Source organism: Oryctolagus cuniculus, chromosome 12 (genome assembly GCF_051225735.1).
Source record: "Oryctolagus cuniculus isolate XC-2025 breed Fujian yellow rabbit chromosome 12, ASM5122573v1, whole genome shotgun sequence".
Taxonomy (NCBI): Eukaryota; Metazoa; Chordata; class Mammalia; order Lagomorpha; family Leporidae; genus Oryctolagus; species Oryctolagus cuniculus.
Window position 1 is genome coordinate 5,310,529 of NC_142878.1, and position 20,746 is coordinate 5,331,274.

Sequence of the window (20,746 nt, forward strand, 5' to 3'; positions counted from 1 at the left end):
TTTCCAGATAAAATCCCATGATATTTGTTTATATTTGTAGATCAGAGAAACAATAAATTACTTTTGGTATGACTAATGTCCAATGCAATATTTGGCATATGTTTGCACAAAAATATTTTCTTCCTTTATTTGGGCATCCTGTATTATATATGGCAACCTTGAATGATGAAAGACTGCAGATCCGTTACAGGGTGATGATGAAGAAGCCATAAACATCTACACGCAAGAGTTTGGCAAAGTGTAACCTGTAGTTCAGACATTAGGGAATGCCCTTATTATTAGCATGAGTATTGTAGCCTTCACTGATTCACAAGTTAGGGTGATGAATGTACAGTGAAAGAGAGGAGAAACTGCACGTTACAGACCAGTTAACCTGTTCGCCTCTTTGGAAGAGCAGGCACCTCTGAGTTACCTACCTCAGCTGCTTGCCTTTTCTCATTACCATGCAGGTGTAGATCTCACTGGTAAGTACTTTTTGTACTTGGAGTACGACGAGGATTGTGAAGGGGATTGCCAACCTTTATACAGGCAGGGTCATTTCCTTTTAATTAAATTTCTAGACATGCAATTTGCCTTTTCCGATATATGAAGATTTTCATCAGCTTTTTCCTCATATAGTGGCAAATCACAAATAGCTTATTACAGGAACAATCATAGGAGGAGCCGTTTGGGTGCCCACTCATGCCAAACCTGCATTTTAAGCACAAATATTCTTTCAACAGGGAATTACAACTAAAAAGTCAACTTGTTAAAATGACTCAAGAAATTTTTTTTTTAAATTTATTTAAGAGGTATTTAAGACAGAGAAAGGGAGAGACAGAGAGAAAGGTCTTTCATCTGCTGGTTCACATCGCTTCTCGGCCTTTTGGCTAAGATCAAGTGCATCTGCTGGTTCACTCCCCAAAATGGCCGCAATGGCTGAGATGAGTCGATCCAAAGCCAGGAGCCAGGAGCTTCTTCTGGATCTCCCACGTGGGTGCAGGGGCCCAAGCACTTGGGCCATCCTCTACTTCTTTCCCAGGCCGTTGCAGAGAGCTGGATCTAAAGTGGAACAGTCGGGACACAAATCAGCACCAATATGGGATGCTGGCACCACCACAGTGCCCCTGAAAAATTTTTTTTAAACTAACTTTTTTGTTTCTTTGAGAGGCAGACAGCAAGAAAGAGAGAGAGAGAGAGAGAGAGACAGACAGACAGACAGGGAGGGAGGGGGAGAGAGAGAGAGACAAGGAGGGAGAGAGAGAGAGAGAGTGAGACAGAGGGAGAAAGAATATTCTCGTCCACTGGTTCACCACCAAATGCCACAACAGTTCAAACTGGGCCGAGACCAGAGTCAGCAATCAGGAAGTCAGTCTCTATGAGTGGCAGGGACTGAATACTTGCGCCATCACAGCTGCTTCCCAGGATCTGCACTGGCAGAAACTTGGAGTCAGGAGCAGGACCTGGGAAGTGACCCAGACATTTCTATGTAGAACATGGTATCCTAACCGCTAGCCTCAATGCCAGTCCTAAAGAGATTCTGAGCTGTCACAAATCAGGTACATTAAAGGAAGAGAAAATTCTGTTATTTTCAGAGAAAAGAGCATAAGCTATTCCCATATCTTCTCCTAGCCAGAGAAATGCTACAAAAAAGTGGTCTCCTGTGTAACTCAGGCACTATCTTGCTATAAAATAATTTAGGGGAAAATACAACTTGTACTGCCACAATTTATTAGTTGATTCTGTCCCTTTAGAAAAATTAATAATGCACTGTCAAAAACAGAGAAATCCATTAGTTGGTAGGCTGTAGTTAAGGGAATTATCAACCATAAAACTATTTTTTGTTTTGTTTTGTTTTTAAACCAATTCTGTTAGCTTCACATACACCATATCTCAGAGATGGGCGATTTGCAGAGCCAATAGCTGAAGCAAGCAACTTAGCAATTTCCTAGAACATTCAGAGAAATAAATCTCTGGGCCCCCTTGGCCTTTGACTCTGAGATGTAGGAGCCGTGGGAGGAAAAAGCCTGCACTGAGCACCTGCTCCTCTGTGCACCTTGCACAGAGCTGAGCAAGTCCCACCCCTGAGTGCAGTTGGCGTTTTCTCCCTCTGGAGTGTAATTCTCAGCCGGCAGACACAGCAGAGAGGACAAAGCTCCTCCATGCATTGACACGCGGGCCATCGCATTTATGGACACATATTGAATATAAGATCTTGCTATAGAGTCTCCCGCCACAGCTTGAAGCCAGCCCATCAGTGTCAGGTTCTGTTAAGTCCCGGATGCCACCACTTTGCAGTGTTTCTGATGGAAAAAGGTCCTGGCAGGGCCAGTGTTTCCAGGGGAGTTCGCTCTCTGATTTGCCATCAACGCAGACGATGGGAAGTGTGCTGTGAGATTTTCTGACTAGTATTTAAATGGTTACAGTTTATCTCATCTTAAGGATCAAGTTGATTGAACCTGAGATGAATTGGAACTAGATGGTGTTTACAAGCCTCTTTCCTCAAAGCTAGGCTTCCAAAGAAAGAAAGGCAAGAGCTGGGATTTCCAGCTGACCTTGGAACCATGAATGGCCAATCCCAATAACAATAATAGCAAGAATAAACAATCATGAATATTGCAAATGCACTATCTCTCGTGCTGGGAAAAATTAATTTCCTATTTGAGTCCCATCTCATAAATACTCATAATGATGTATTTAAACCCAGACTCTGTTAAATCCCAAGCTCACAGTACCTGAGCCAACAGCATGAGTCTTGCATTTAATCGGTTACTGTAATAAACATATAAAATGTTTTTTTTTCATGAGAGGACAGAGCAGTGGCTACATAAAAGGACATCAAATGACACATCCTCCATCTCCCAGCAAATAAAAAAGCCATCAGCTCATAACAAGGCGGTGATAAAAGGTGCTGAGGCCAGTAAGATTAAGACTTTGTAATAAGGTTCGGGCGCCAAAACTGACAGCCATTTTCTTTTATATTTATCATGTCCTCACACTGGGGTGAGAAGCCATGGCTCTGTCCCATTGCTGGCTAGAATTTATAGCATCTGCATTATTAGGAGATTGCAGTGAAATGGGGTAGAGGTATGGTTTTCTGAGAACGTTACGATAGCCTCCTACATTATACACTTGACAGGTTTGTCAGCTCTTAGTAACAAGCCTTGTAAAGTACTTTAATATCATTAGCACTATTTTCTTAATGTGTCTGCTCTCCTCGCAGCCTGAAAATATCATATATCATAGGCTGGAGGGGAGCGTGAACCTCAATCTCCCTTTTCTGGCTGCTTAAATGTGATCTTATGGTAACATGTACAGTTGATATTTTAATCAAAATAATGCAGCCATTTTCCTTTATTGATTATCAAGTAAATATGTATAAATATGTAGTTAGGGGTGGCCAACCCTTTTACAGGATATTGAAAATGCATAACATATGGCTTTCTGGGGTAATTTTGTGGCCAGCTTACTTCAGGTTATCTGTTTTGTGCCAGAAGGTTTTCCATTCTGCGCTTCTTGATGCAGCATTCTGGGGATTCCACCTGCAGGGGAGAGGAGACCCAGGCAGAACTCACACTCCAAGGATGTTTCAGGCAGGCAAATGCTAAGTTAGACGCCTTTGACATTTCTGCACATCCATGTCTCCCATTTTATAAGCTAGCATATGTTATAATCTGTTCTGTAGTTCATGGTGTATTTCTAAAGGCCTCACGTTTATTTTGGGTAAATCCTGTAGGGCTGCTTCTTGCATTCAGAGATGAGTGTATTGACTTAAAAATGCAGAGACAGAAGTCCTTTGAGTTCATTCAAGAGTACAAGAGTTTCATAAATGTTTTAAATTTCTTTTTTAGATTTATTTTATTTATTTAAAAGATAGAATTACAGAGAGAGAGAGAGAGAGAGAGAGAGAGAGGAGAGAGTGAGGTGTCTTCCATCCGCTGGTTCATTCTCCAAATGGCCGTAATGGCCTGAGCTGAGTGAATTCAAAGACAGGAGCTTCTTCGTGGTCGCCCATGTGGGTACAAAGGCCCAAGGACTTAAACAATCCTTTGCTGCTTTCCCAGATGCATTAGCAGGGAGCTGGATTGGAAATGGAGTAGCCAGGACTAAAACAATTGCCCGTATGAGTTACTGGTGCTGCAGGCCGGGTCTTTAACCTGCCATGCAACAACATTAGCCCCAAGTGCTTTAAATTTCAAAAATAAGCATTTATTGCTTTGTGGATGTAATAAAGTTATAAACTTTGTTTTTATCTCCTTAGATAGGATACACATCTTGATAACATTATAAATATTCCCATATTTATACATGGTTTCAATCATAAAAGTTCATTTATACATGGTTTCAATTATAAAAGTTCAATTATGGCCAACAATAGTATTAAATCAAATCAGAAATAATATGGATACACACACATATATAAAAATAGGATTTTATTATCATCAAAAAGCCTGAATCAACTACTTTTATAATTCAAAAGAAAGAGTCAAATGCAAGATTTAGAAGGTTGGACAAATGAATCTTTCATTTCCCCCATCTTGTATGTAGATTTCTGTCCCTGTTGCCATGTGGCCTCAAAATGAGTGTCTCTCTGAAAAACAAACAAGCGCCCCATGGGGACTAGCATGGCATCTTGATCTTAGATGTGGAAGATCTCAAGTCAGTAGCACAACACATAAGTAAATGGGCACCATGATGCAAATAAAAATGACTGTCGACAAATTATGTTATGGAGTCTACAATACTTATCATTAGCAACTTTAAATTAGTAGTTTGGGAGACAAGGAAAAAAAAGCATGAGAAGAGCTTTGACATTCATCTCCATCTATACATATGATCTTGAAATTCCTGGGTTGTGCAAATATTCGAAGGTATGTTTCACCCAATGGCATTATCAGGTGAGAGTTTTCAATTTAAGAATTTTATTTCAGTTTGGAAATATTCTCCAACATCCTTATATCTCTGCTTCTTTTGCCTAATATAGATGACAGACATGATTCATATTTTGGACCACTTCTCTACCTACCTGAAGAAGAAGACAGGAAGGAGTCAAACCCATATTTGTATCTGTTTTCTTAGTCAATACAATAATTATCTGTGATGGATTAATTATATAGTAACAGGCTGATTTTTCTTAGAACGGAAATGATTAAATCATTCAGTTTTCAGTAGGGTCTGGTCTCTACATGAGGACCTAACCTAACCTCTTTTGGACTATTTTATGCCTTTTCATCTGAAGGAAAACCATTAATTTGATGGCTGAGAAATTGTCCTGTGAACGTGCTCCTATTCACACAGTCTAGTTAACACAAATAGGTTTTTAATATCTGTCGACACATGACTGTTTTCCATTAGTCACATAGATACTCATAAAATCATTTAGCTTATTTTTTGCTAGAAATCATTATGAATTAGACTTATTTAAATCTGTAAATTTACCAAATGTTTAACATTGAATTCTATGAGAAAAAAAATACCTTTTATTAGGTCTATGTGAAACCTGAGTAACTAATTAATATCTTTGAGGATTTTTGGCCAATTGAATGTCCAAGCAGCTATATAGCTTTTCTATGCATATATTATTTTCTATATAGGATAATGTCATGACATCTCAAAAACCCCTTTGGAAAATGTGCAAATGATCGACAAGTATATGAAAAATATTCAACCACATAGGAAAGTAGAAATCAGAATAATGAGATATCATTTCACCTCACAATGGCTGTCATAAAAATATTCAAAAATAATAACAAATGCTGGTGAAGATGCAAAGAAAGAATTCATATACTGTTTGTGGAAATGTAAGTTAGGACAGTGGAAAACAGTAAAGAGATCCCTCAAAAGCTAAAAATAAAATTACTATCTGATCCAGCTTCCCTATTACTGAGTATATATCCAAACGAAATGAAATGGTATACAAAAAGAAATCTTCACTCCCATGTTTACTACAGCACTATTCACAATAACCAAGATATGGAGTCAGTCAATGTATCCATTGACGGATGGATGGATAGAGAAAATGTAGTACACATATACAATGAAATACTATTAAGTCATAAAAAAGAGTGAAATACTATCCTTTGTGGGAACATAGATCGAATTGGAGGACATTATATTCAATAAATAAATCAGGCACAGATTTACAAATCCCACACAATCTAAGTCACATGTGGAAGTTTAAGTGGTTAATTTCATAGAAATAAAGAGTAGGGTAGTTATAACTAGGGACTGGGAAATGTGATAAGGGAAGAAGAGGCAAGTTAGCTGATGGATAACAAGATAGTTGTACAGAAGGAATATTCAATGCTTATTCAATATGATATTCAACGTTCTATTCCACAGTAGTGTGACTATAGCTATTAACAGTTTATTATGTATTTTATGAGAATTAGAAGAAAAGCTGTTAAAACATTCCTGAGACAAAGATGATAAGGAAATGGATTTAAAGCATGCATTGAATTATCACATTGTATCCCATAAACATGTAAAATTATTATGTATTAATTAAAGGTTAAGATTTTTAAAGTCAGTTATGCCAATACTGTGAAAACCTGCGTTGAAGAATCACAGGTCTGCACCATCTGTTGCTACTGAATGCCTTAAACAAACGTTTTTATCTGGGGAGAGATTGCGCCTCTAGATGATAGCCAATTCTTAGAGATAGCAAAGGTCTCAGTCAGGAAAATGACTTGAGACACCAACTCAGCAATCCAGAGCCACAGCTCCTCTATCCAGTATGTGCTCATACGGCAAGGGACACTGTTCTCTGCCTTAACCATCCTAGAGTCAGGCCCAGACAACCGAAGACTGCACTAGCCTACAGCCTACCTAATTATTCAAATAAGCTAATCCCTGATGATTCCTCTTGTTCTACCTTCGAATTCCACAGAGCTCCTGGTGCAGGCTTTGGCCTAAGCCTTTCCCTTGTCTCTCCTCCTGTGACCCTTTGCAGCAGGTGCCATGCTCCCCGTCTTTAGGACCTGTGAGCATACCATTTTTGCTTTCTTGAATTTCCTCTCTGCCTCCTCTTGTGATGACACCTGGCTGATCACTACATAAAATAACATCAAATTCATGAATAAATATTCCAGAATTTAGAGATAGAAGGAAATTCTGACATTAACATGCTGCTCTTTCTGAATCATTATAACAAGGAAGAGGAAATCAGAACTTCACTGTACAACCTCCATTCCTTGGCGTTGCTCCTGGACAAGAGCTGCCAGATTCTGTTTTCCATATTCCAAATGATGCATACAGTGAGAAAAGATGGGTTCTTGTTGTCTCCCAGTCTCATGTTCTAATGCACCTCTCCGACTTCACCTTTTAAATTCCTAAGGTTGTAGGACATTCCCAATGGTTGAGATTGCTCTGGAAAAATTCCTGGTCAACTGTCCTGGCTTTGTTTAGAATATTCCACCAAAAACCCTAAAGTTAGTTAAAGACATTTTAGTTAAGTGTTACTCTAAGACTCCGAGGCAAATGATTCTATAATCAGAATGTTACTTTGATAATTTATGGCCCTAGATTTAATTATTTATTCAACAAGTATTCTCATTGTTGTTACCTGGTGAAGAAAAAGAAGGATGAGAATTCAGCATTGTACCAAATGGAGACTATGTTGATAGAGCCATCTTGTAGGACACTTAGACTTTATCTAATCACTTGGAAATGTGTGTACTTTTCAACATGGTAATTTGATTTCTAGATATATACATACAGACACTCTTATACATGTGTCCAGAACTATTCAAAACAGTTTGCAACTAGAAAACCCAAAAGTTCATCAGTGGTAGAAAGGAAATGTATATTGTACATGTTTTTTTTTTCCCCAAGGGAAAGTACACATTAGATAAAAGGAATAAATGACTATATAAATGAACATCAATGAATCCCAAAAACTTACTGTTAAATAAAATAGGAAGACAGAGAAAGATATGCATGCATGATCAATTTACATAAAATTTATAAACAAGAAAATCTAAATTTCAAACTGTTAATATGTACGAATCTGTGTTTGTGTGTCTCTGAGAGATGGAGAGGGAGAGAGAGAGGAAAAGGAGAGAAAGTAAAAAAATAATAAACAGAAGGATGAGAATTATTAACACAAAGTACAGAGTAGTGGTACTATGAATGAGCAGCCTGAGGAATGGCAGTGTGATGAGTGTATAGTAAAGGTATTCCTTAAGACACAGGCAATGAAATACTTCTTAACCTTGGGATCCAAGTATAATGATGTTTCCAAAAATACATTATTTAAAGTGTGCATAGATCATGTACATGTCTTTTTGTGAAAATTTCAAAATTTCAAAAAGTAACCTTAGGTAAATAGAGGCAGAGAGCAAAAGAAGGTAACTTTGAAGTTACATCTCTTCTTTCTCATGTTTTCACTAAAAATCCCACGAAACTTTCACAATGACCATCTCATATTCTTTGGTGTAGGAAAAAACAGACTGCCCTCTAAACTGTTCATGTCACAAGTAAATATGTATTTTGGAACATGTCAGATTTAAATTAAAGCTATGTAGACAGTATGTAATAAGTGTGAATATATATGACATTTCTTATGTTCTATGTAGTTTCAAAATATGCTCAATGGTTAACAGTATATCTGAGCATGATTGCCAATCAATGATTCAGACATAAAAGTTAGCCAAATGTAGCTCATTGTTTTCTGTTCTGGTCTTGCTGTAAGATAATTTTCAGGCTACAACCGACATGAGGCACTATCATCTCAGTGTGTCCCCAATATTACTGTAAGGTCATCATGGTTGTATAACTTTAGGATATTTAGGTAAATATTATTTTTAATTTTAGAATAGTTGAAATTATTTGAATAGCTTTTTTCTTAAACCATTTTCTTTTTTGACCAAAGGAAGTAGAAGGAGGTGTCAGGTGCTCCACGACTTGGTGCCCTGTAGTAAACACAAAAAGCATACAAAGCATAATACCTTCTAGAATCATCATTCAACAACCCTGAAAGGCTCACATAACCACTATTTCTCCCTTTCTTATAAAAAAAAAGATTGATACACAAAGAAGGTAAAGAGTTCACCCAAAATAGGTGGACAAGCTTGAGAATGAAGTGTAGCAGGCTTCCCCCTACATTCCTCACTCCCATTCTCCTGTCACACAAATGGGCAGAAGGCTGATTTTTTTTAACATTACATGTGTTATGCCTGCAAATAGGCAAAAGGCATTGCATGATATTTACCATGGTTCATGCACGTTATTAAATTATTTTGCAATTTCTCATTATGAGTAGCATTTCCTAAAGGTAAATCATGCTTACACCAAGCAAATATTATTACCGTCTCTTTTAGTGAAGACAACAAAGGGTTTTTAATAGAAACTGTAAAATATTTCCTTTAAACCACTTTTAAGCTCCTGCATTCTGGGTGAGACTGACATTTCCAGGAGATGATTGTCATGGGCTTATTTCCATTTTCCAGAGTCCTTCTTCATTGTAGTAGGCTGGTAATTAGTGAAGATAAAAATTACTATTGGATAATGCAATGCTTCAACTGTCATCTTGCTGGAGTGGGGAAAAAATGATTCCGTAAAGTGAGAGCCCAGTGGTGCAGTTGTATTGACTTTTATGTCATGTTTGTTTCAGTTTACTAGTTGCAACAAGTTCCACAGCTCCTCCTGGTCCAGAAGGTTCCGTTTGCTTTATGAAAATGAAGCTGTCTTGTTTTCTGGTTCATAAATCATTGTCAAGCGGAGCTAGATAACAGAAACAAGTTCAGATTCCAGAATGATTATCCTTAGATATGATGTATTAAATATACAGAACACAACTTGATTTTCATAAGCCAGGTTGACTTTGCAGGACAAAAGCTGCAGGGGAGAATCCTCTCCCACGGGGGTGGGGAACAGCCTGCTCCATCTCACCGGGTGTGAGATGTGTGTGGCAGGGAGTGGGAGGAAAAAAACAGCTGCCTCCCATATAAAGACACATATGCTTTCTCAGGCTTTCTCTCTTTTATTTACCTGCTGTAATCCCCTTCAGCATTGGGTGCCTTTTTATTTTATCAACAGTATAGGAAGCATCTTCAAAAGAGAAGAGACTTCCTTCTTCTTCTTTTATCTGCCATTTCCCCTCGGATGCTGTTGGGGTGGTGTGTGCTGTCTTTATAGCCTAACCTCTTCCCTCTGAAATTAGCCTGGCTTGAGTTGTAGCCTGGGAGGGTCATAGCTCATGCCAAGGGAGCTTCCTGCTGCTTCACTGAAACCCATTTAAAGACCATGGCAGCACCATCAGAAGACTCAAAAAGAGTCACGGGGATGTCCTGAGATTAGCAGTGTCCTGTGAATGACTCATGGGAGAGATCACCTGCACATCCCTTGCCCATGCTGACCTGTCTTTTGAATGAAGACTTCAGGCCTCCAAGTAAAAGCAGATGCCCTTGGCTGAGAAAGGACAAGCTACCTCTGCAAGAAATGAGTTTTGCCTCTCCCCTCGCCCACCCATGTACTGGACCGCTTAGTTACTCCTGGAGCCCCATGTCCTCTTGAAGAGATTCTCTCTCTCAGAAAAGTGCCTTCTCCCTCTCACCACTGGGATCCTGACTTTCTGGGATTCTCTGGAAACACAGCCTTCATTGGTCCCTTTTTACACCTGCTCCAATGGTAATCAGTATTAGTTTCATTAGAAGTGCTTAAAGCATTAGTCTTCCTTGGAAAGACCAAAGTTCCAAGGAAGGGTGTTCAGGTAGGCACACACAGTTGTAGGCTGGTGTACATGCACCGTAGAGTTGTATTAAGGACGTGGAGACAGAGTGTAAATACAAACAGAGAAACATGCCCAAAGTATTTGAACTTCTCAGTACATCTTATTCTTGCAAGATGTTTCGGTAGAGATCAAAGGTATAATCAATATTTAATTCCAATTGGATTGGATTTTCTTCCTTAAGATGGAAGGAGAGATCTCCATAGAACAAGGTAACACAGAAGATAAATGTACTATGTATTCCCTGCTTTATGAAAAAAAAATTCTCTGCTTACCAGGAAACCTCTTTGATTTTCTTAAGGTAATACATTGCTTGGAGAAAGGTTCTGAGCCTACAGCCATTCCACAAACACCACATGCCTTTTTCAGTTGTAGTACTTCACCCATCTAACTGATTTGCGCATCTGGGATCTTTACTCATTTATTCATCAGGAAAGCACAGTGAGCAATTGGAAAGACTTTTTATTAAACTTCGGTAAATGCAGATGCCCAGTGGGAGTCTTCATCTTGCATGGATTCTCTGAAATATCCTTGGACAGCTGTGTGCCCTGGATGATGATCACAACTTGTCATTCCTCTGTCCGGCTTTTAGATTTATAATTGTAGAGCCAAATATCTGCTTGAGCTTTGGAGTATTTTTTTAACATACATGAGATTTCCGGAACGTGGGCTAACTCATGTGGACTTGGCACCTTTCACACGTATTTAGACATTTGTAGCTGTAATTTTGTTTTCCACGCTGCTGCTGTGTAACCTTGGTTCTCCACTCTTTAAGAAGAGTGGATCCAAGGAACAATCGATAGAGAAAGCCTGCATGGTTTATTTTCTATTATGTATACCTTACAGGTCGTTGAGTCAAGTACTGTGGCAGGGTTTCTAAAAGGCTGGTGATTTTTAGGAAAGATCATCAATAACATATGTAGCCGAGCAAGCTAAAATAATTACAATCAAATTTCATGCTTCAGGGCTTAAACTGATTTCCTGCAAGGGTCATGAAGGAATTGTGCTGTTTTCTCCAATGTGCACTGCATTGGGTAGATGACCCACCTATTTCTTTTTCGCTTGGTTTTTCCCTTTGTCCTGAACCAGAAGTACTGATCATACGGTTGTTAAGAACACAGATGGATTTGTCCCATGCCTCTTCTCAGTTGCATCGCACCTGGTTTCCTTTCTTAGTTATATCCAATTCATTCTCTCTCAAACACACCATAGGAGCAGTGAAAGAAACTGCCTTTATGTATGTTTCTTCTCGGATCCACTTTTAAAGTTCCCAGATCTAGAAGAGAGAAGTAAGTTGGCTTTCAAGTGTGTAATTTTATTTTATTTTTTAAAAGATTTATTTATTTGAGAGGCAGAGGTACAGAGAGAGGGAGAGACAAAGAAAGAAATCTTCCATCCATTGGTTCACTCCCCCAAATGGCCCCAAGGGCCAGCGCTTGCCTGGGCCAAAGCCAGGAGCCAGAAGCTTCTTCCGGGACTCTCATATGGGTACAGGGACCCCGGGACTTGAGCCATCTTCTACTGCTTTCCCAGGGGCACTAGCAATGAGCTGGATTGGAAGTGGAATAGCCAGGAATCAAACCAGGGCCCATATAGGTAGCCAGCGCCACAGGAAGAGGTTTAACTTAATACACCACAGAAAAGGCCCCAGCATGTGATTTTAAAACTCACTGGAGAACATGTTTTCTCCCCAAGACCCTGTAAGCTTGTCGACTTCTGGCACTCTTTTTCACTAATCTTGTCTCCATTTCCCAGCTAACTTTTGCCACTGGCTCCCACTCATTCAAAAGCCTCAACCAAAACAAGCACCTGCTCCACTCGGGAACAGCATCAGCATCATGGACAACACGTTTTTTACCATCACAACTGATTTTTCAGAAGGGTGGGCTGCAGAGGAAGGAGTAAGATGAGCAAATGCTTCTGCTGCAAACTTCAACTAGAAAGCTTTGAGCCAATTACTTCTGCATATCTGAGCCATTCTGAAACTTGGGTACGCCTTGGCCTGATAACAATTGTGAATACTCAGGACTTACTTTAGAAAAGATCTGATGTTACCACGTGAAAGCACGTGTTTTAGAATACTCAGAGCAGTCAGAAAAATAAAACATCTCTGAGTCCAGAGCTTGGTGGTGGTGGTTCGGGGGAGGGGGAGGTGTATTTTTTAACATTTTATTTAGAGCAGGAAAATATCCCCAGTGACCAGGAAACATCTACCCATGGCTGTTGGAGGGAATGGGCAGTGCAAGAGCCTGGGGTGTTATCAGTGTTGTGACTGTAGGGTCACACCCATCTGCCAGCTGGAAGAAGGTTCTGGGGATTCTGGTCAGACTTGAGCGTGGAGAGGAGAATTTTTCTAAAGCTACCTGTGCCCACAGACCTCAGGATGAAGACTAGGAATGAGGAGATGGCATGTTCCCCAGAATCGTTGAGTGTATTGGGACACTATCTTTCGGGTGAAAGTGCAATGTGTTGACTACAACCACGTGGTTTACAAAGATATCATCCGTGACATGGGTCGGGGGGATGTTGGACAGAGCAACAGAAAGGGGAGATCACTTTCAGAGCCACTTTTGCCTAGAATGTCTGCAACAGTCAGTCTGCACTCAGCACACAAGCTCCTCCGCAAGCAATTATGCTAAAGAACACGACGTGTCCCAACAGCAATGGTCTTTCTTCTTTTTTGAGAGCTATGAAGTCGTACAGCACACTTTCACCAGGTGTATTCCTTGTCCCTTGACTATATTTTTAAAAGTGTGGCTTTTTCTTTTTTTCTTTTGTTTTTTTTTTGGTCTTCCTTCCGTTGGTTCACTCCCCTAATGGCCACCACGGCTGGCGCTGCTCAGATCTGAAGCCAGGAGCTGGGTGCTTCCTCCCAGTCTCCGATGCAGGTACAGGAACCCAAGCACTCGGGCCATCCTCTGTTGCCCTCCAAGGCCACAGCAGAGAGCTGGACTGGAAGAGGAGCAACCAGGACTAGAACCCAGCACCCCAACTGGGACTAGAACCTGGGGTGGGGGCCCCACAGGCAGTGGATCAGCCAAGTGAGCCACGGTGCTGGCCAAAGTGTGGCTTTTTAACACAATGGAATTTAACATTCTTTCTTTTCTTTAAGTATGCCGTCTACAACACAATGGCCAGATATAGTCACTGTCTTCATCTTCTAAAACCTTTCTTTAAAAGTTACCTTGAGTGATGAAAACTCTATAGTAGAGGAGAGAATATATCATGAGACATCCCAGGTACACAGTCCTCCATAGGTGACTCTTTCTGCTTGCTTTCTTCCCATAGTGTAAAAACACTCTGGGAGGAAAGGATTTAATCCCATTTGGTGGATGAGGCTACTGGGATTCTGCCTTCCATAGACACTGCCCCAAAATGCCACTTCAGTGGACACCCAAGTTCACAGGTAAGTGCCATCTATGACAAAATAAAGCATTTCAATTCCTCAAATGACCTTATAATGACTTGGCATGTCAACCTTCAAAAATAATTTTCTGTCATTCCTATATGCTCTTCTTTGAAAACTGCGTTTAGAACCCACACAAATTTTAAATCACCCTGAATTTAAAGGCACAGTGAAATGATTAAATTTATCTTTTAAAGATATATTTATTTGTTTGAAAAACAGAGTTACAGAGAGAGGGACACATACACACACACACACACACACACACACAGAGGGATTTTCGTCTGCTGGTTCACTGCCCAGATGGCCACAATGGCCAAGGCTGGGCCAGGCCAAAACAAGGCACCAGGAGCTTCTTCAGGGTCTCCCATCTGGGTGTCAACACGTGGGCCATTCCTCTGTTACTTTCTGAGGCATTAGCAGGGAGCTGGATTGGAAGTGGATCAGCTAGGAATCAAATCAGCACCCATACTGGATACTAGTGTCACAGGCAGTGGCTTTACCTGCTATAGCACACCGTGGGCCCCAGTTCACTTTATTAACAGAGGCAGCCTAATCTAACGTGAATGCAGTAACCCTTTTAGATGTCGTCTCTTGCATAAATGGCTATTCAATAGACCTACAATGCTTGCTTTTCTGCGGCTTGCATGGCATGTCTCCCAATTGATTCTCTTACAGAAAAACGTAAACGTAGATTTCTTTGAATGTAATTAATGTCTTTGGAGAGTGTGCTTTGCAGTTCACTGCGAATCCTGTGCACTCTGCTCAGAGGTCTCCTCTCTAGAAGACAAAATACCCCTTTTTGTTACAGTGTCCGGAGGTTCTGTTTGTTGACTTGTGGGAGGAAACGTGGGTTTCTCTCGAAAGCTGGCTCCTGTGTTCTCAGGGGTTATAAAAATGGGAATCATTTTTATTGGCAATCCACTGGAATAGTGCTGAGACAAATGGAAACTTGAAGATAAGGATCCTCTGAGGTGAGAACATGCAGCTGTTGGGAATTGCGAGAGAATCGGACCAATAAAGGAAGTCACTATTTTTCCAGGCCTGAAGTGAGTTATAGGGCGAGACGGGTGTTGTATATTTATGCAAGGCAGCAGCAGGGAGTTTAAGCGGCTGTATATTGCTGAAAGAGCATCATTCACATTCAGGCTGAGACAAAAGGTGGAAATGAAGTAACATCCTGGCCGAAGGAGGCCTTGCGACAGAATAATAACATTTCAGAGAGGGGGGCTGTGTGCTAGGCTGCCGGTAGGCCTCAAAAATGAGGAAATGATCAAGATGCCTGTCGGGCCTTCAAAAAACAGTTACACACACACACACACACACACACACTTGGGATTAAGGTCTGGCCAAGCGTCCTTCGGAAGGAAGGTCATTTATCTTTCACAGAAACGCGTACACAATTACTTGCAACCTTCATCAGTGTAGTCAGCAAGATAGGTTTGCCAAAAGTACTAATACACACACACACACATCAGTTCACATGTTACAGTTGGTCCCATTTGGTATTTATTAAGACCGTGCACTGTAGCTCCATGCATCAGTGTGGACACTCATTCAGGACAGTATTTGAAGACCTCCAGTGGTTCTGCTGCTTCAGACATCCAAAGGATGGGGGTGGGCTGGGGGAAGAGACTGTCTTATCTCTTGTGTTTATTTATCGTGTCCTTTTGTTTAGAGGAAGTTGCAAGCAGAAGAAAACGGTCATGAAATTACACTCCTCTGGTGACAAATGGTGAGAGGATGAGACCAGAAAAAAAGGCCAGAAATGGAGGAAGAGAAGAGTTTCAACATTCAAAAAATATAAATAGCTAGTCTATTGGACTTTTGAAAAAAGCTGTTCTTCTGTCTAGTAGAAATACCCAGGGTACACTGCGTTGCTAATTAAGATGTCACAATCTTTAAGTGGTACAATGTAGTAAATATCTCAGAAGCTTTAATTTAAGCAAAAAAAAAATACTACAATGTAAAATAAGACTCTCCTCCACTTAACATTCAATTAGAATGGTTGAATTTTCAGGGCCATGATGAAAAATGCATTTTATTCTTAAAGTTGACTTGTCTTGGCTACGACTGTGACAATTATGGGAAAAAATAAGTGAAATTAAAAGGCTTCATATAAAAATGTTTATGTTGTGTGCCATGGATGAGATTTGTGAGTTTTCTTTATTAGAACTAAGTAAGCTAAGATGTCAACTTGATTTTATGCTGGAAAAGCACGTATTTACAACAAACAGGATATGTTGCTTAAGTTGTAAAGAAAGCAAAATCACAAAATGAGCAAACTTGCTTCCATTTTTCACTTATTTTTTTTCCTCTGCCATTTTACAGACAACACCAAATTATCATGAAAAAAACAAAAACAAAGCAAAGCAAAGACTGCTGGCCTGAAATGATTTAATTTCCTCCATGAGGCCTTCTTTAAAATTGCTACACTCACTATTTCTCTTATGCCCGAGGAGTTTTCACATCCAACCCCAATATTATCAGAACGTGGTATTTAGCAACCTTTCCGATGGCTACAGGCAAGTAAGGCTAAGAATGGACCCAGGGCCCTCGCAGTCAGAAAGCACAGTTTGCAAATGGGAGCAGTGCGTGCTGCCTTCACAGGTGAACTTATCAGGCATAGAGCTGAAGCCACAGATGTCTAGGCATGTCAGCCTCAGCACATCCGTGAAATGATCCTACTTGCCAATTTCCTATTTTTCCACGGGGGATATCTTAGGGGCTGGGGTCATGCAAATTTATTCCTGGCTTCTGAAGCATCAGGTAATGGCCACAGCCAGAGGCAGGAATCCAAAACCATCATCCCACAGCTTTGAGCATGTCTGGAAATGCCTAATGTTGTGACCACACACCCCATCTCATGGCACGCCTGCCTGGTAGTAAAAGTGCACTGGTGAGGAACATATTGTAATAGGTCACTCGCTGAAGCGTGGCCTGGAAGTGCTTTAAGAAAAATGCCATTTGCACAGAATTTGAGCTCCATTGAGAAAAATAATATCGTAAACATAGATTGTTCATGTTCTCTACTCTTGTATTCACTGTCTCTCTTCACTACACACACACACACACACACACACGCACACACTTTCCCATCAGTATGAATTTGTTAGGCTAAGAATTGCTGTAGTGATTCATATAAAAAGAAACAGAAGCAGAGAAAGGAAAGATCTTCCTGTCTTTGGCTTCTCCTTTAAATGTTTGAGTAAGAAACAATCAATTCCATTGCAGGCACCCATGTGTTGTGGTGTATTGGAAAAAAAAATCTCCACTTAAACACAGATTTTAACCTTTCCACCTTAGCCGCTTACATTTTCTTTGCTTCGACTCAAAGCATTTAGGTAAATTAGGATGAGGTCCCTCCATAAAAATGCAAGGGGATCAGTGAAACTTTCATCTCTAATTTATTCATGAAGGAGCGAGGTCTTGCCTGGCCGGGCAGTGCATCATGCTGTCAGCATGACTTTCTTTCTCGTGGAGAAACAGACGGAAAGACAGGACCCCGGGAGCTCTGGCACTCCCAGTAATTGGTGTGAGAGTAAAAACACCAGCACCTTCTTGTGTGGCTAAGTGAATGTGAGGAGAACTTTCAAAAAGGAGGGAGAGGACTGAATTAACATGTACATGTGTGTAAGTGTATACACAGAGATGTGCATTATAAATATTTATTCATTATGAATATACTATATGCACTATTTTATATGATATATGTATGCATTCCATTATCATACTGTATGAGCACACATTCAATTCAAGGTAGAAATGGATGCAAAAAAGTATAACAATGTGAGATAAACTTGAAGTAAATTTTCTAAATCAGCCTGTCTTCTGCGCTCCTGCACCATTGCTGTTCTAACTTAGTGTGCACGTGGGTCTGTGGATGGTTGGCTTTAACAACGATTGTTCCTGGGCATGAGGATTCAGCTTCTGTTTGCCCTCTGTGGCCTGGAAAACACATATGTGCACATCCATGCCTCCTTGAGCATATTCAGGTTCTAAAGATGTGTTGGCCATTTAAGCACTCCCTCATTTTCTCTTTCAAACTGGACTGTCAGTTTTTAGTATGTTTAATGTTGTCTCTTAAAAGTTCCTCATCTTTTTTTTTCCTTCCTTTTGAGCTCATTTCCTGGTTTGTTTGTTCTCCTTCCTCCACTTTTCGATGCTTTTCACATCAGACAGCTTGTGGGAGAGGAGCCTCAGCCTCACAATGCGAAAGACCGTATTCCAGTTGATGAATAGGTTGCTTGGTTTTGCCATTCCCACCCCAGCATTCAAAAATTATCATCTTTTATACATGTGAAAAAGGGAGGGGGTGGGGCCTGGCATTAGTTCTTTTAGTCGTCAGGAAATTACAAAATGTACACTTGCGAAGTAAGCAATTTTTGCAGTCTGCCTGCACATCCATCTTTTTAATGAGCCTTGTTTATAACCCGCCGCCATGTTTCCAGTCACCTACCCTGTTTACGTCTTTGGCCCCTTTAATTAAGAGAAGAACCAGTTAAAAGAAAGTAAGAAGAAATATTAATATGATCTGATTAATTCAGCTAGCAGGAGGTTATGGGGTACCAAGGTTATTATAACCTATAAAGGCAATGTGAATAAAGCTGTATCCATTTGTAATTTTATTAGGCAGAGCAAATTAGTGAGTCTGCATAGCAGTGACAAAAGACCCATTCCTGTTCTCCCTTACCCCCTACTGCAAGGGCCAGGTGCCCAAAGGTAGGCTCCATATTAGGCAAATGAGATCTGATAAATCTCAGCTGCACATCTAATGAGAGCCTCCAGAGCTGGCGCTATGGTAATTTGGAAAGATTAGCTGGGGTGTTTGTGTGTAGTGGTTAAAGTCCAGTGAAATAAAAGTGAGGTGGGTGGGAAGGGGGAGTGAAACCGAGCAAGGGTTAAACACAGAAAGAAAACTTTCCTGCAAGCAGTAAAGCAAGGAACAATAGATCTTGGGCAAATTGCAGGAAACAAATGATAGAGTACAGTTTTTTTTTTTTTTTGGGGGGGGGTTGAAGTAAATTTTTTTCAACAGAAACATCTGGGGTAACTATGCCCTTTCTAGTAAATAAAAGTGATACCATCCACCTGTGCAGCTTGGCCTCTATTCCAGCCTCTCTGATATCAGCAACTTCCCCTTGGTCCACTTTTATGGAGTTAGAGAGTTGCAAGACCTATTTGTGGCATAGATGTGGATAAAGAGAATTTGATGTCAAAGAAGGCACACCTGGGGATAGTTTTCAACAAAAATGATTTAGTACTTGTCGGGAGGAACATTCTCACAGGCTGGTCTGGGAACTTTGAAAGGGGTTTCCTTATTTCAAAATCTGGTCTAAATGAATTTTCTTGGGTTTGCAGTAAACAAACTACAGTTTCCCTTGTCCTGTTCCATCTTATCAATCCTTGTAAACTTGAATTTCAGATTTCCTGCTTATCTGCTGTTTGTTCCGTCTTGACTTCTCCTACTGGTTGTACGTGACTTTTCTACTATGAATGTGACTGAGCGCATGGGGAGCCTCCCATTCCACTGTGGAACAGGAGTAGGTCTCTATTTAGTCACAGAGAAACCCTATCCTGTCCCAATACGTGAACTTCATTGTGATACTTCTCAGCCTGATACATAACCTAAACAAGCACAAATTTTGTAAGGGCCCATCTGAGTGACTAAGTTCCAGTTAGAAAATTAATATTTTTATTATTGGTGGAGCATAACATTGAGTGTTCTGCTTGTTTTTCATCAAATTTGCTTTTAAGATTTATTATTTAGGGCTGGCGCCGCGGCTCACTAGGCTAATCCTCTGCCTTGCGGCACCTGCACACCGGGTTCTAGTCCCGGTCAGGGCTCCAGATTCTGTCCCGGTTGCCCCTCTTCCAGGCCAGCTCTCTGCTGTGGCCCGGGAGTGCAGTGGAGGATGGCCCAGGTGCTTGGGCCCTGTACCCCATGGGAGACCAGGAAAAGCACCTGGCTCCTGCCATCAGATCAGCGCGGTGCGCCGGCTGCAGCGCGCCGGCCGCGGCGGCCATTGGAGGGTGAACCAACGGCAAAAGGAAGACCTTTCTCTCTGTCTCTCTCTCTCTCACTGTCCACTCTGCCTGTCAAAAAAAAAAAAATTATTATTTATTTGAAAGGCGGAATTACAGAGAAAGAGGGACTGAGAGAGAGAGAGACAGAGACAGAGAGAGAATCTTCCACCAGCTAGTTCACTTCCCAAATGGCCACAATAGCTAGGGTTTGGTCAGGCTGAATCCAGGAGCCAGGAACTCCAGCTGGGTCTCCAACGTGGGTGACAGGGGTCCAAGCATTTGGGTGATCTGCTGCTGCTTTCCCAGGTGAATTAATAATGAACTGGATGAGAAGTGGAGCAGCTGGGACTGAAACTGATGTTGATGTGGGATGACCACCACACAGGCAGTGGCTTAACCCACTATGCTACAATGCCACCCCCCATCAAAGTTTTTAAATCAGCAAAAATGGTCATTTCCTGTTTCTAAATATTTATTCCTTTATTTTCATCTACTTGAAAGACAGACTACGACAGAGAGAGAGAGAGAGAGAGAGAGAGAGAGAGAAAGGTCTTCCATTTACTGGTTCCTGTCCCAAATACCTGTGAAAGCTGGGACTGGGCCAG

At 40.8% G+C, this 20,746-nt stretch overlaps 1 long non-coding RNA gene across 1 annotated transcript in view; it reads left to right on the top strand.

The window, feature by feature from the left end:
• LOC108178853 (uncharacterized) overlaps positions 1 to 16,254 on the top strand; it is a 34,989-nt gene extending 18,735 nt beyond the window's left edge. Inside the window, exons 2-3 of the long non-coding RNA XR_016218679.1 lie at positions 13,997 to 14,114; positions 15,793 to 16,254. This is a non-coding gene — a long non-coding RNA (uncharacterized LOC108178853). The remainder of the gene's footprint in view (positions 1 to 13,996; positions 14,115 to 15,792) is intronic.
• Positions 16,255 to 20,746: the final 4,492 nt, after the last annotated feature.